This window comes from Neopsephotus bourkii, unplaced genomic scaffold, assembly GCF_033783945.1.
Source record: "Neopsephotus bourkii isolate Nb327-2 ecotype Australia unplaced genomic scaffold, CSIRO-AGI_Nbou_v1 NB_1622, whole genome shotgun sequence".
NCBI classification, from domain to species: domain Eukaryota; kingdom Metazoa; phylum Chordata; class Aves; order Psittaciformes; family Psittacidae; genus Neopsephotus; species Neopsephotus bourkii.
This window is the reverse complement of record NW_026902097.1, coordinates 709353-723119: the sequence shown is the minus strand read 5'-3', so window position 1 is coordinate 723119 and position 13767 is coordinate 709353. Positions and strand designations below refer to the sequence as shown.

The 13767-nt window shown below is 49.0% G+C and overlaps 1 long non-coding RNA gene across 1 annotated transcript; it reads right to left on the bottom strand.

Annotated features, from left to right (window-relative positions):
- Window positions 1–6426: 6426 nt before the first annotated feature.
- LOC133222807 (uncharacterized) lies at window positions 6427–10877 on the bottom strand. The gene is made up of 4 exons (XR_009728373.1): window positions 10518–10877; window positions 9825–9941; window positions 7558–7661; window positions 6427–6641 (listed from the first exon to the last, which is right to left on the bottom strand). It is a non-coding gene; the product is annotated as an uncharacterized LOC133222807 (long non-coding RNA).
- Window positions 10878–13767: the final 2890 nt, after the last annotated feature.

Here is a 13767-nt window from a genome sequence, read left to right as displayed (position 1 = left end):
CATAAAAGCAGCATCTCCAGGTGTGCTCACCCTTTGTGTTTTGGAGGTTTCAAGCTACAGTGCCTTCCTGCAGCTTCTCCTTTGGAAAGTGCCTGTAAAAATCTCATGTAAGCATGAGGCTCGGTACTGATAGCTGCAGGCAGGATTTCAGACCAGACCTGCTTTTGGAAATGAGGAGATACTTCTCCAACTACCAGCACTCAGCTTCAGCTGCAGCTCCAGGGTCTAGCTAGATCCCCTCCATCACCAGTGCTTCCAGGTCTGCACGAGACAAGTGTCCTCCATTCCCACTGTGTAGCTGTGTGTACTCCATGCTGTGCCCTAAGAAATGTGCCCCACAGCCACTGCTGATATGGGTAATTCACAAATTGAATCTAAATCCACAGGGCAAGGCCCTTTGATTTGGCCTCTCCATCTTGATGTAACTTCTGACTACAGAAGGTCTGACTCCAAGAGGCAGAGTCTGTTGAGTGAGATTCATGGTGTGGATTCAAGGCAGACTGCTACACTTATCCAACACCTCTCAGGCTCTGTGGGTCACCCTGAGGGACATGACTGTGAGCTCTTCAGGCTGTCCTTTCTCAGAACAGAACTGCACTAGAATGGGGTGATCCAGAGTACACACGAGTTCCGAGAAGTAATTTGGTTTGTAGCAATCCATTTCATGTCCTTTAATCACAATTTAGGTCCCTGCACCTGGAAAAGGGGCATCTTTGGTGGTGTGTAGATGCAGGAGAAACCAGAGCACCCAACAAATTGCAGTATGTGTTGCTTGCTGTGTATTTATCATCAACTTGTCTGATAGGACCCGTTTTTTTTAAAGATCTGAACATTTTTGGCAAAGATCTTTCAAGTGATTTCTCAAAACTTTGGCGGTATTTTCAGCGGCTGCAGCACACACGCCTTCCCAGGCTGCCAGGCCTCGCGTTTGTTGCATGCATTTCTTCATCACTATAGTAACTGAAAGACAGATAAAGAATAACCTTAAGAAAAGTAAAACTGAGATCAAATTCACAAAGAAACACCTTGTCTGGATTTTCTCAGGCTTGCACCACCGAGGACAAAGCAGATGGGGCAGGCATGGGTGGATCTGAGATGGGTCAATTAAAACTGGAAGCTAAAGTGTTCCTGAAACAGTTTGTGTTGCTTCATTTCCTTCTCTGTAGTAGTAACATGAGCTTTCTGGTCAAGTCATTATTGTAGCCTCCAGCTTCAATACTGAGTTTATATATACGTGTTTTGATGTCTGTTCATAGAACGAGCAGTGGTAGCTCAGTTCTCACAAGATCTGAGTCCTCAGAGCAAGCTGCTCACTTGCCTTTGCCATTGAGTCAGAATCTCCAACAGCAGCTACTAATGAGCCTGATAACAAGGAAAGCATCAGGGTGCAGAGCCCTAAGCCAAGCACATGCTGCAGTTTGCATGTGAGCAGGCAAACTGAAGCTGGATGTGTTTATGCACTTTCCTAGCAGGTGTTTAAATGCTTCGCTGGATTGAAGACCAGCAGCACCATGGGTCAGGATTAAAGATGCTCCATCAAGCTGGAGAGTGATGGAAAAGGCAACCGAGCACTCCCTTTCCTGCTGGCACTGCAGCAAACTCCTGCACCAGCCTTGCTGTGCACTTAAGAGAGCTGGGATGCTAGAAGGCAGATTCAAAACCTGCAGTCAGAGGAAGGTTCACATTTTGGGCCCCCTCTCCCCAGCACCAGTGGTTAGAGCCAGGGACAAATCATGCTATGCTGGCAGGAATATTGGTTGTGTCCTGCTGGAGGTTTGGGTAGCAACCCCAGCCTGCACCCATCCATGCAGGAGCATTGGGTCCTGGTTGTGCTCTCTCTGCCACCCAGTTCCTCACCCCAACCCTTTGATGAGCCCATAACACCAATATGTTAAGGACAGTAATAATCTACACCATGAGTTCCAGGTGTATATGGAATCATTTCCCCATCCAGGCAAAACCTATAGCTACAACAGCAAAGTGTTTTGCTGTCTGCAGAGTGGGCTGGCTGGCTGGAGAGCCAAGGGAGTCACTTGCAGAAGCTTGCATAAGGATACCCAAGTATGAGCAGTGCCTGAGCAGAGCGGGGTTATCTGCCACTGCTCCACAGCAGTCCTGGTCTCAAGATCCCAGCACTCTCTTTGCTTTATCAGATGCAAACCATGAAGTGGGGAATGGATTTTGGTGCATGGAGGAAGTGGAGTGCAAGACCCTTCCATCGCTGCGTGCTCCTGAAGCCCAAAACCAAATCATGCTGAACCCCAATGCCGTCATCAGTTTTGGTCATAGTGCATCACATCTCCTTTTAATGCCAGTTCCTTGCTAGGATTATCAAAGAGTTTATTCAGCCTGAATGGGATGCCTATAAAAATGTAATTAAATTATTAAAAAGAAAAATTGGAAAGGATTAGAGAGGGAGATAAGGCAGTGGCTTTTTCTTCATTTTTCTCCCTCCTCCTTTTTTCCTTCTGTAACAATAATAAAGCCAAAGATCTAGTTGAGAAGAAAAGCGGCTGAGTGATTCATCAGGACTGAATCACAGTCACTATGCAGCGGAATTCACTGCCTTCACTCCTGCAGTAGTAACTCAGCCACTGCTTTAGATCACTGGCTGTGCTTTCAGGCATAGATATAAGACGGAGATAAAATCAAGTTAACAGAGAAGCTTTTTGGTGTGCACTGTGTGTTGCCTTTGAACACAGCACGGTCTCCTTTGCCCAGTTGCGTGGGATGGGTTTTATTGAAAAGGGAGCCTGAATAAATGAAGTTTCTTATGGTTCTACCTGCCATTAGATGCAGCCCTCCCACTCTTCTTTCTTTCTATTTGATTTTATAGAACTTCTCTCTTTCTATTTGCTTTTAAGTGCAAACTTCCCTGCTCTTGCTGAGAGGTTACCTCTGAAGTCACCACTCTGCTTGGGCCACAGCATCTCCTGGTCCCCAGACCTAAGCTGAAAAGCCCAGACGCAGAAGCTGAACACTTCAGATTTCTCAGCAGTTTGGATCCCAGTCCATTTTGTGAGGGAAACCATTGTGAAGAGGTGAGGCAGGAGGAAAATTCTGGTCTACATCTGATTCACAGCATCAGCTGATTTGGTGCTTGTCCTTACTTAGAATTATGTCTCACTGTTGTCACCCCCTCTATTCTTTACATTACTCATATTTAGTCCAGGGAGCGCTCCGGATGCTGCAGCACTGCCATGTATCCAGGTTCCCAGACTCATGATAAAAGTGCTCAGCCTGACCTAAGGTGGGAAGAAGCTCAAAACTGAAGTGATCAAAAAGAAGGTCATGTTACTGATACCTAAATGGAGAGAGGCCTTTAAATAAACTCCTGCATCTAGGGTATGAAACCTGACTGCAGAGCACTTTGATTTATTCCCCACACTTTATCACACTACCTGGATATATTAACCTAATATCCAGTTTAAGGTAGATCTGACTTTAAGGTTTAAAGCAGAACATTTGCATTCACTTTGAACAGTGTAACTACCACTGTTCATAATACAGACATCGTTAAAGCAAGTTTCATCTGAAGGGCATGAAATTCTTTTGTAAGCATTGAAATGCCCTCTCAGAGCAACCCTTTGAGGTATTTATTATCTCAGGACCAAAGAAGAAACCAAAGCAAGGGGCAACCATGGCATCACCAGCTGGAGATGGAGCAGGGCCAGGCAGCTCCCTGCAGGACAGGGCAGCCCCTCTGCAATGGATGGTTTGAGCTGTCTTACAAAAACCTCTTTCTTCATCAACTGCCCAGCCCCAACTTTGAAATGGCCAGAGATAAGTAAGACCACCTACCTCGTTCCTGGTTCCAGTCACAGTATTCCACAATACCCAGATGGAATATTAAGTAAGTCAGGTATCAGGGCACAAGTTTGTCTTTTTTATGGGAAATAATGTTTTTCTGAGACAGATTTCACATTTACAGTCCATGAGCTGGAAGCTACTAAACAATCCTTTTATTTAAGGGATTTAAGGATGGGAGAGGTGAAATGACAGTTGATAATAAAGCATCCTCAGCAGATGTAGGTACCTGCAGAAGTGCTGAATGCTGCTGTAGCTCAGCTGGGGAGGATGCAAGGCAGCGCCTGTGCTGGGGCTGTTTCTCCTAGGCTGCCTCTTCTCCTCCCTCCAATAAGGCCACGTCTGTTCCCACATCCTCGCAGGCTGGCATTGCTGCTGACTCTGGGTACATTTTGGGTTTTCCTCTCAAGCACTTGCACAGCGACTCCCAAGTCAGAGCAGTGTCTGATGGGGCTGGGTCCTCTGCTCTTCAGCATCATCTGGCATTTCCTTCAGTTCCTCCTGGGAGTCCTGGTCCGTCTCAATCCTCTCTCTGCAGCCACAGATGTGTGACAGAGCTTTTCATCATTTTGTTTTAACTGGGTTTTAAAAAATCCTGTTTCTAATGAAAATTTTCCACTTGGTTCTTTTCTCCTGCAAAGACATTTTGAAAGAAAAAGACCTGCCTAGAAAGCAGCAATACATCTGCCTCCTGCCATTCCCCCCAGTGCTGAGAGGACCCAGCTTCCCAGCACCAAGGCATGGTTGGATGCTTGTCTTTCTGCACTGCAGGAGATACTGGCTGCTGCTGCTGGAGGTTGGGACCACACTGCTGAAACCAGAGACCAGATTCTGGTATAAACTGGCAGAAGATACGGAAGTCTCAGTGCAGGGGAGCTTCGTGGAGGCAGATGAGTGCTGGGGACATTGGCATCACCTCTCCCACCAGGCAGCATGGAGCTCCTCTTCCTATAAACCCCCACTGAAAGGAGGGAGGGCAACACAGACCTTTTCCCGTCCTCATCCTTGCTAGAGCACATGGGTGAGCTCAATGTGAAAAATGCAAGCAGAGAGGAGCCAATATCTGTGTGGAAACCTCCTGAAGCTCCAAAGAGCCCAGCAGCAGCAAGGGCCATGCAGTCCTCTACCACATGTGAGCTATACCAGCCTGTAACCCTGGCTGCGTAGGAGCCCTCACTGGGCTTCATAATTCATATGCATATGAGTCTGTATATATTTCCATGAGTACTGCATCTCCACGTGAATGAGGATAACTATATGCAACTGTGAATAAAAAAGCTGAGTGAATCATTCATCATGGATTATTGATAGGATTAATTTTACCTCTTCTTCTACTCTCAGGATGCCCACAAGCCCCCCCTAAATTTATTTTCCCTCTTTCATTAAATATTTCTGAAGATGAAGTAGATGAGAACCAAGTAATTTCTCTCCTCTTTGCCTGGCTGAATGAGATAGTTGCAGTCAGGTCAACCACTGCGAATTCCCACAGAGAGCTTCTTCTCTGGCATCTGAGCCTGAAAGCTTCAACATCTTTCCCCCTGAATATTCACACATGTAAAGTGCAGTGGTCTCAGAGATGGGCACAAGCAGAAATGAAGGGGTTTCATGAGCTAGCTGGAATGACTGCTGGCTGTGTCAGACAGGGCTGTGCTTGGCTGCTGGGTGCGGGAAGGACTGTGGGTGTGCGAGCTCAGCTCAGCAGGTTCCATGCACACGTGTTTGGAGACTGTTTGAGCTTCCCTTCCTGCCAATGGGGAGAAATCAGCTCCTCCATGGACTCCAGGCGAAGTCCTGAGCCTCCACACTGCCTGTGCTGGTCTTCCAGGCAGATGACAAGGGTGAGGAAACCCAAGCCAGCCCACAGCTGGGTACTGATGGTGCTGAAGGACCTCTGAAGGGTCAAGGGCAGAGCTGGCAGCTAGCAGGTTGTACCCTCACCCATTCCTAGCAGAGGAAGGACACCTCCTTCTGGCTTTCCACATGGCATCAGCATGAGATCAGAGTAATACACACTCGACATCAGAGCACATTTAGGTCATGATCCAGCAGACCAAACCTGGGCTTAATAGTCCCACCCAAGCAGGGAGGAGGTTAGCGTGGATCAGATTCTCTGCCATTTCTCATGTGCATTTCTTTCCCATGCACATCTCTTCAGGTAGGGCAACTGCCTGCAAGCAGAATCTCTTCTTCACAGATTTGAAGCCCAACACATGGCTGAGTAAAGTCAGGAGCTGGTTTCCCAGCCGTTCTGGCAAATGCTGGCTGATGCTCAGCCCTCTGCACCGGCTTCACGCCAAGAAGCCTGGTGTGTTCAGTCAAACTGTTCGCGCGCAGAAAGTTAACCTGGCTCAGTTTCCCACCGGAGCAGTCGAAATCCAGCTCTTCGGAAGCAGCAGCCTGCTCAGTGCTCCCACACTGTGGCCTCTCACAGACTTTGCATGCACAGACCTCTGCTTGCCGGGGTCCGGATGAACCGAAACCCATGAGGGTGAATGCCGGTGAGCATCACATGCCATGTGCTGCAGTTCCTGGGTCTCAAACACTCATTCAACCAACGTGATTCACACCAGTTTTGCACATCAGCGTTTCTCCAGAAGGACACTGTCGATCCCATCTGTGGGCATTTGTCTGCTGTGCTATTCAGTGTGACAAGCACGTCCTGTCATGTCCCATGTGGCTTCCCCTTGGCCAGCCACACACCGCCCAGCACCACCCCGGATGGTTTTAAACAAACAGACCAACAATTGTTCCCTTGCAGATGGCTGCAAGCTGTGCTGGGGACCAAGGCTGCTGTTTCCATGGCAGCACGTAGACGATTCCACTTGTGAGCAGCCCTAAAATTAAAATACAAACAAAAATAAACCCAGGGAGTGACTTTTTCCTTCCCCCTCCTTGGCCTCTCCAGAGCATTCACCCTCTGCTCTGTGCCAGAAACCTTGGGCTGCCACTGTGGCTTTCCCCACCAAGTGAACAGTGGCAGAGGTGTTTGGAGCATCACATGGGGATGCTGCACTGCACAGCCTTGGAAACACAGCCAGGTCAGCTCAGGTCAGCGCTGAGGTGGGAGCCTGCTGGAGCCAAGGCCAGCAGCCCAGCACTGCTCTGGGGTGCCCTTGGCTACACAGTAAGGAAAATTGAGGCTCCTCCTGGAAATGGGAAACCTATTTCCCAAGTCCTTGGCTTGCCTGGTGAAGCAACATTATTCCTGACCACTAATTCCCCATCAAAAAATCTTCAAAGAACTAACCCAAAACCCAGACAAAAAAAGGAGACTTCTTTACTCGGAGCTGTTCAAAGAGAGAACAGACTGGAGCCTGCAGGTGGTTTGCAAACCCTTTCTGGCAATCGCATATGTGTTTAGCATACAGTTACAGCCATGGCCACACAAGCGCTGTAAGTGCTTGCGCCTGAGGCCACCCTCCTGCACCCCAGCAGCCACGGTGGCTGGTGCTTCCCAGCATGGTGCTTTCAAACACTGTAGTCATTGCTCTTACGTTTCCAGGATGACACTGGGAGATCTGCAGCAGCTCAGCAGAACCAGAGTTAAACTGGAGCTGCTCATCTCAGAGCTGTGATACTCACATGTTTGGGCTGGGCTTTGACAAGATGGACACATGGAGTCCTCCTTGACCAAAAGCCACAGCCGGGATTTGCAGAACTAGCCTGGGGGCTAATAAGTGCAGAAGACAGTGAAGTGTTTTCACTTCCAAGAAACACATGCCAGCAATTCCCTACCCAAATTTAACTCACCTGTAGTGCCTTGCTGTCCTGGGTTAACCTTCAGCCATTTACACTTCTCCTGTCTGCCGTTTCCGTGCTGGTTTTGGCAAAATGCATCACAACATTTGCACAGCCTGGAAGGGAAATTCATTATACAGCTTCCCAAACACAGCAGGGATTTTAAGCTAAGTGATGGGTATGGCTGGGCACAGGGGTGCAAGGGCTCCACAAGAGGAAATCACCTTTCACTAGCAGCAGCTGCTGCACTTCCTCTTCGAGGCCACACACACAGAGAGTTATTTGTGTGAACACAGTTTCTAGGGGGGAAGACAGAAAAATAGAAGAAAAGAAATAAATGACTGCCTGTGGTCTAGCCACAGCAGCATAAAGCATCCCAGCAGTATTCAGCCCAGTTATTATAGTGCTTGGGGAATAAAAGCGGTCCATCTAATGCTGTGCTTTCTCTCTATAGCGGCTTCCTGAGGAAAAGGCTAAGACTCTCCAAGCCTCCACTAATCTGTGGTTAACAAGTCCCTCAGTCAGAGAGGACACCGCTGCCTCAACTAATTGCTCTTCCATTAATTCCTCCTGCCGCATCACTTTTGGCATCTGGCAGCAAGGATTCCTGCACAAATTACCCCTTGTGTGAGGTGCCCTTTTCTGTAACTAGAGTATACCACAGGCCTGTTTCAGCTGGTGCTTTCGATTCCTCATGTGGAAAGAAGCAGGGAGCAGTCCTTCCCTGCTCACACAGCACTCCCAGGGGCTTCTCATGAAGCCAAAGCTTTAATACACACCAATGTTCCTGTTTGCTTCAGAGGTGCTTGCACAGGACGTGGAGATCTTGATAGCTCCAAGAGCCTATGAACAGGTACGTGTCAAGTTGGAGAGGCAGGACCTGCTTATGAAGGTAGTTGAAAAGCAGTATTAGTAGCAGACCTGCCTACACACTTCAAGGAAGCACTCTCAGGAGCTCACCCCACCAGCAAAGCAAACCCCTCCAGTCTAACATTTCCTTTGCAAATGCTCATTTCCCAGCCTGCACGTGAAGGTGGGACCTGCGTGCCACCAGCCTCTGCCATGCACCAGGAGGAGCACGTCTCCTTGCCTTTAAATGTTATCTGCTCAGCATCGTCTGCCGCAGGCACCTTCCCATCCGCTGGGCTCTTCCCTCCACACTGCCCGAGCACTTCTTCCCCACAGCAAAGGGCAGAATGTTCCCTTCCCACGAGTGGGCCATGGCAAGGAATGACCCCATTGCTTTCGAGGCACAGTGTCCTGGACAGGTGAGGGTGGAATGATGGTGATAGGAGGTAAGCACAGGACCTAAGCAAACACAGAGGGTTCCATTGTGTCTGCAGAACCTCATGTGTCATCAGTCCTTAATCTCTGATTGATGTAAGCCATGGCTGCTTGCCTCCCAGATCTTAAATCCTCCCTCTTCTTAAATGCACCACACTGGGGATACTTCAGCAGCTGTGTTAGCTCCTTTTGGATGCAAAGGGCACCCAGGAAGGTTGCCCCCTCTGTCACCCTTGGCTGCCCATATTAGGGTTCCCCCATGCAGTGCCCTGAGCTGTGCTCATCCTTTGCAGGCAGGGAGCTGACACCAGCCTGGCCTCAGCAGTGGCAGCCATGGGGACAGCTGAGCATGGCACTGACCAGGCTCTTCCCAAGCCCTCTGCGCTGTGAGGGCAGATCTCTCAATGTGCCGTGTCACCCAGGCCCTGACTACCTTCATACCATGGCGAGAGGAACCACAGAGGCTCCGGAATCTTGGTGCCCAGGGCACTGCATAGGGCAGCCACGGCAGCTTTTATCCGTGTGAAACAACATCGCCATCCAGTGGCTGGTGAGCCCGGCTCTCGCTGTGCATCATCACAACCAGAGCAACCTTCACCTTTTTAACTTGGAAAACTACCTTGTCTCAAAATAAACACTCTCCAGACTTAACCACCCACAGTAAACCTTCTGTACCCAAGTGCTCTCCCACCAGCTCACCCCCCAAGCAGCACAGCACAGCACAGCACAGAGCTGCAGCAGCAGGGGACACTTAGCACTGCCAACTGCTGCTTAAGAGAAAATATGGACCTGGAAGAGAGGGCCAGCATTTGTTGGAAGCACAAAGATTCAATTAAATATTCTTTTCTCGAAAAAACAAAATAGCAGAGCACAGAAAAGTGACGAACAGATTCCCTGGCAAGGATGGTTTGAAACGGAAACAACTTTCAGATGTCAGCGTTAACCACTGTTATTTCTCCTTTGCTTACTGAACTTTAGTACCTGTTACGCATTACCTGCTTTGTGAGTCTCGGTTGCTGTATGGCTTGGCATGTATTTTACAGTACAGTTAATCTTGTCTCTAGTTTCTAAAGGAACCACAATTCTACCTGCTGGAACACATCTCTCGGTCACTAAAGAAAGAAAATAAAGGAAAGATTTTCTTCTTGTTGAACTCTCTTTTTTCAGCCTTTAAGCTTAACAAAGCACCTTTTCTGTACTTCCTCCCATTAATTCCATGGGCTATATACCATTTTTAGCAATTCAACAGATATCTTCTTAGGCTTTAGTGATCCGCAGGGGCTGTTCAGGCACCCACCAAAGAGCCCCAAAACTGCAAGACCTGACAGAACTGCAGGACTTTGCCATAGATGCCAAGGGCAGCAGACGGCTGGAGCTGCTCAGCTCATTAAGCCCAGCTTCATGTTCATGCTCTAAGTTCATTCCCTCCATCTCAGGATTTTTTAGACCAAGCAAATGAAGCTCATTTCAGTTCCTCCTCCTGCCTTGCCATTTATCTGTACCACCTTCATCCTGCTTTGAGGCTTCTCTTGCTTTCCTGAAGGCTGAGAACCTCAGAGGTTTTCTTTGCTGTCAAACAGAGGAACACAAAGCACTTTCTGCTCCTGTTTTGCCCATCAGGATAACACTGTGCAACCCCCTGCCTGCCTGAGCTGAGATCCTGCCCTCACCGCCCTTGCACCACGCACCTGATGGCTGCTAGAAACTGGGATTACAGCCTGTTAGGGGAGCACTGAAAAACAGTTTCTTATCCTCACCTTCTTTTCAGTGATAGCAGCACCAAGTACAAGTTTCTGTCTGAGTTTCCAAGACCTGTATTATTGCTACATGTAAAACCCCAGTAACACCACCATTTACCTGAGCTCACAGCACTAGCCTCTGCTTTAAACCCTCTGTGGAACATCACTTACCCCCAGAGCTTGATTTGATAGCAGCTGTAGATTATTTGGGCCATCACTCACTCTCCTCTGCTGTCTTTTCATTGGAAATGAGGCAAACAGCCTGCAAAGGAGGAGACAGTAACAACAAATCAGAGACAGAAGTTTGGTGCTTCTGACATCACCCCGAATCTTTGTCCCATACAGGGGGACCATGACCATCACCTTGTAACAAGGGAAGGATTCAGGGGGAGTCCCTTTTGTTATCAGTGCAGTTGAGCATCCAATCTCTCCAGTTTGCTGCCTTAATTATTTTTAATATTGACTATTACTGTCATTATTAGTACTAACAAGTACTTCAAACTCCCAAAGGACATTATAACATGCAGTAATTAGCCAGCCAGATGGTGGCTGCCAAGAAAGCAGTGTGGAGCTCAGCAATCCCCAGGCTGTGGTCCATATCTGTGTCCAAGCCCATGTCCAACCCCTCCCGTCCTGCCCCCTCCTTGTTATCCTCAGTCCCTCTGGCACAGGTTCCCATATTGGATGTCCCAGTCATCACCACCAGCAGCTGAGCCAGTTCATTAGCTAACAGCTGGGGTGTCTGGGGTGGCCAGGCAGTCTGTGTCCCCTCCTGAGGAGCTGCTCTGGCTGTGCCAAACCAGCAGAGCTCTGCTTTTCCCTCATTCTCCCTTACCTTTATCTTTTCAACCTCCTGGTACATCGATGGTTTCCCTGGTGGATTACTCTTCCCCTAATACACTGTATCTAACTGGGAGCTGGCCCATGGCTGTCATGACAAACCCATATCACCCAACACTACTTTCCCCTTTGCTAAACAATCCCCAGGGAAACAGCAATGTTTGACCCTTCAAGCCAGGACAAGGTACATATGGAAGTGGTGTGGACGCCACACATGCACTGGTACCACTGTTGCTGCTCCCTGGCCTCAGAAAAGGTCCCATAAGGGATCTGCTGTGCCAAGCTTGTCCATGCTGGTGGATGGCAGGGATGGGTAGGCCTGCACAATGCATTATCCTTATCTACCTGGCCCCTGGGGAGATGCTTGTTGCCAAACCAAGATGCCTCCTGAGGCTAGCCCAGCCCTGGCACTTCGGGTAGCACTGTAGTATCCCCAGCTGAGGTCTTCAGCAGAGCAGTGTCCGCAGCTCAGCCTGCAGGCACACTGAGCAGGCCCTGTGCTTATCTCCGCAGTCCTCGCAGGACTGTGGTTTTGCAGAGAGCTGGAGGAACTACCAACCTGCTTTCCCCAGTGAGGTGTCCTAAGAGCTAGTGGGATGTGAGCCTCCAAGTGACTAATGGCACATCAAGAAACAAAGCACACACTTGTAACTAGGAGGGAGCACCACCAGGCAAGCCGGGCTGGTCCTTTCCTGGCAATAACTGAGGGCATCATTATTTGTCACTAAAGAGCCTTGGCTGGAGAGCACAGGCCCTGGGCTTGCAGTGGTAAAACAGAGGTGCTTTGATCTACCTCCCTCCCTGGTGAACTTTCTTATTAAAAGGCAGACAATGACCAGACACAAAGTGGAGCAAATTGACTCCATCAACTCCTCTCCAGGGGAGGATGAAGCGAGGGCAAAGAGCAGAGCTAGCTCAATAGCAACCCAGCAATTGCAGAAAGATTTCCCCATCACTGCGCTGACCTTGTTATTTTGTAGGAGACTACAGAGATCAGCAGCTCCTGCTACTTGTGGGTATCCTGGACACTGCAGGAATTTTGCCCAGAGTAATTTTCCTATTCAGCTCATTTAATCTCTGTCCTTCCTCCTTTTCTTTCCCTCTGTGACAGCTGAGGCATTGGTCCTATGGGAAGCAGGATGTGACTGTTGCTGGTAGAGCAGTGCAGGTGGTGGGGTGATGGCACAGCTATCCCTTTCAGGGATGTACAAGAACACCCTCTCCCTACCTGCAGCCAGCCTGGGCTGTTCAATGAGCTGGGATCCCCAGGGCATGTCCAGCCATGAGTTATCCTCTCTGCTTCTTGACACCTGTCTCAGGTGGAATGAAGCTTCTGTCCTCTCTTCATCAGAGCCTACCATTCCCAATTACTTCTGCATAACCTGTGCAAGGCGAGATGATTCTCCCCACGTCTGTGTCTCCAAAGTGGCCATCTCCCAGTGTGTAGGTACAATCACCCGTGTGTGTCAGCTGCTAATTTGTCCAGGCAAATGGTTGTTAAGTGCTCAGAAAAGCATCTAGCATGGGGTGTGTGATGCAAAGGTTGTTATTATGCCTGTGGGAGAGTGGGCAGGCTCTTTGCATCATTTACTCCCTTGGTAGACATGAGGAAGCATTTCCCAGCCTCTCCAGGAAGCTGCTCTGCTTCTTTAGACATTAATGTTTATCACTCATGCAACTGCCCTTATCGCTCCAGGTGCTGCCGAGATAAGAGGTGCCACTCATGCTGTTAATGTAAATCCGCTCTCCTTTGGAGGAGAGCTGTTTGTAAGCAGGGGAGAAGAGGATTGCTGGGAGGCCAGTGGCTGCTGATGGACAGATGTCACCTCTCCTTCTCCAGCACTCCCAGGGGTGCTGGGTGCCTGATTAAAATGAGGCTACTGAGCTGTGCCATTAAAAAATAGATGAAAATATCACGTTTTCACAGGAATATCACTGAGAAAAGCCCCGTCTCTTAGATTCTGTGGAGGAAACAAATTGAGCACATTCCCAGTCAAGTAATATGGGGGATTTTGCATCTCAAAAGCTGCTGTGACTCTTCCCCTCACTGTTTCTGACTATTGAAAATCTGGAAATGCTACCAAAATCATCACTTGCAAAGCTGTCTGCTTTGGGCCCTGGTAGCAGCCTTCAGGGATGTGGCTCTTACCACTTCCATTTCACAGCAGGTGGAGGGAGGAAAGAAACTCAAGGCAAAAAGGGTTTGGATGCTCAGTGATGTGAAAGGGATGGTGCAGGGAACAGTGCGATGTGGTCCCACCCCCTGCCCAGGCTCTCACCTTCAGGCTGCATCACTCTGTAGCCTTCATAGCAGGGTCCAAACATCACAGGGGGACTTGGAGACATGGGAGCTGGAGGC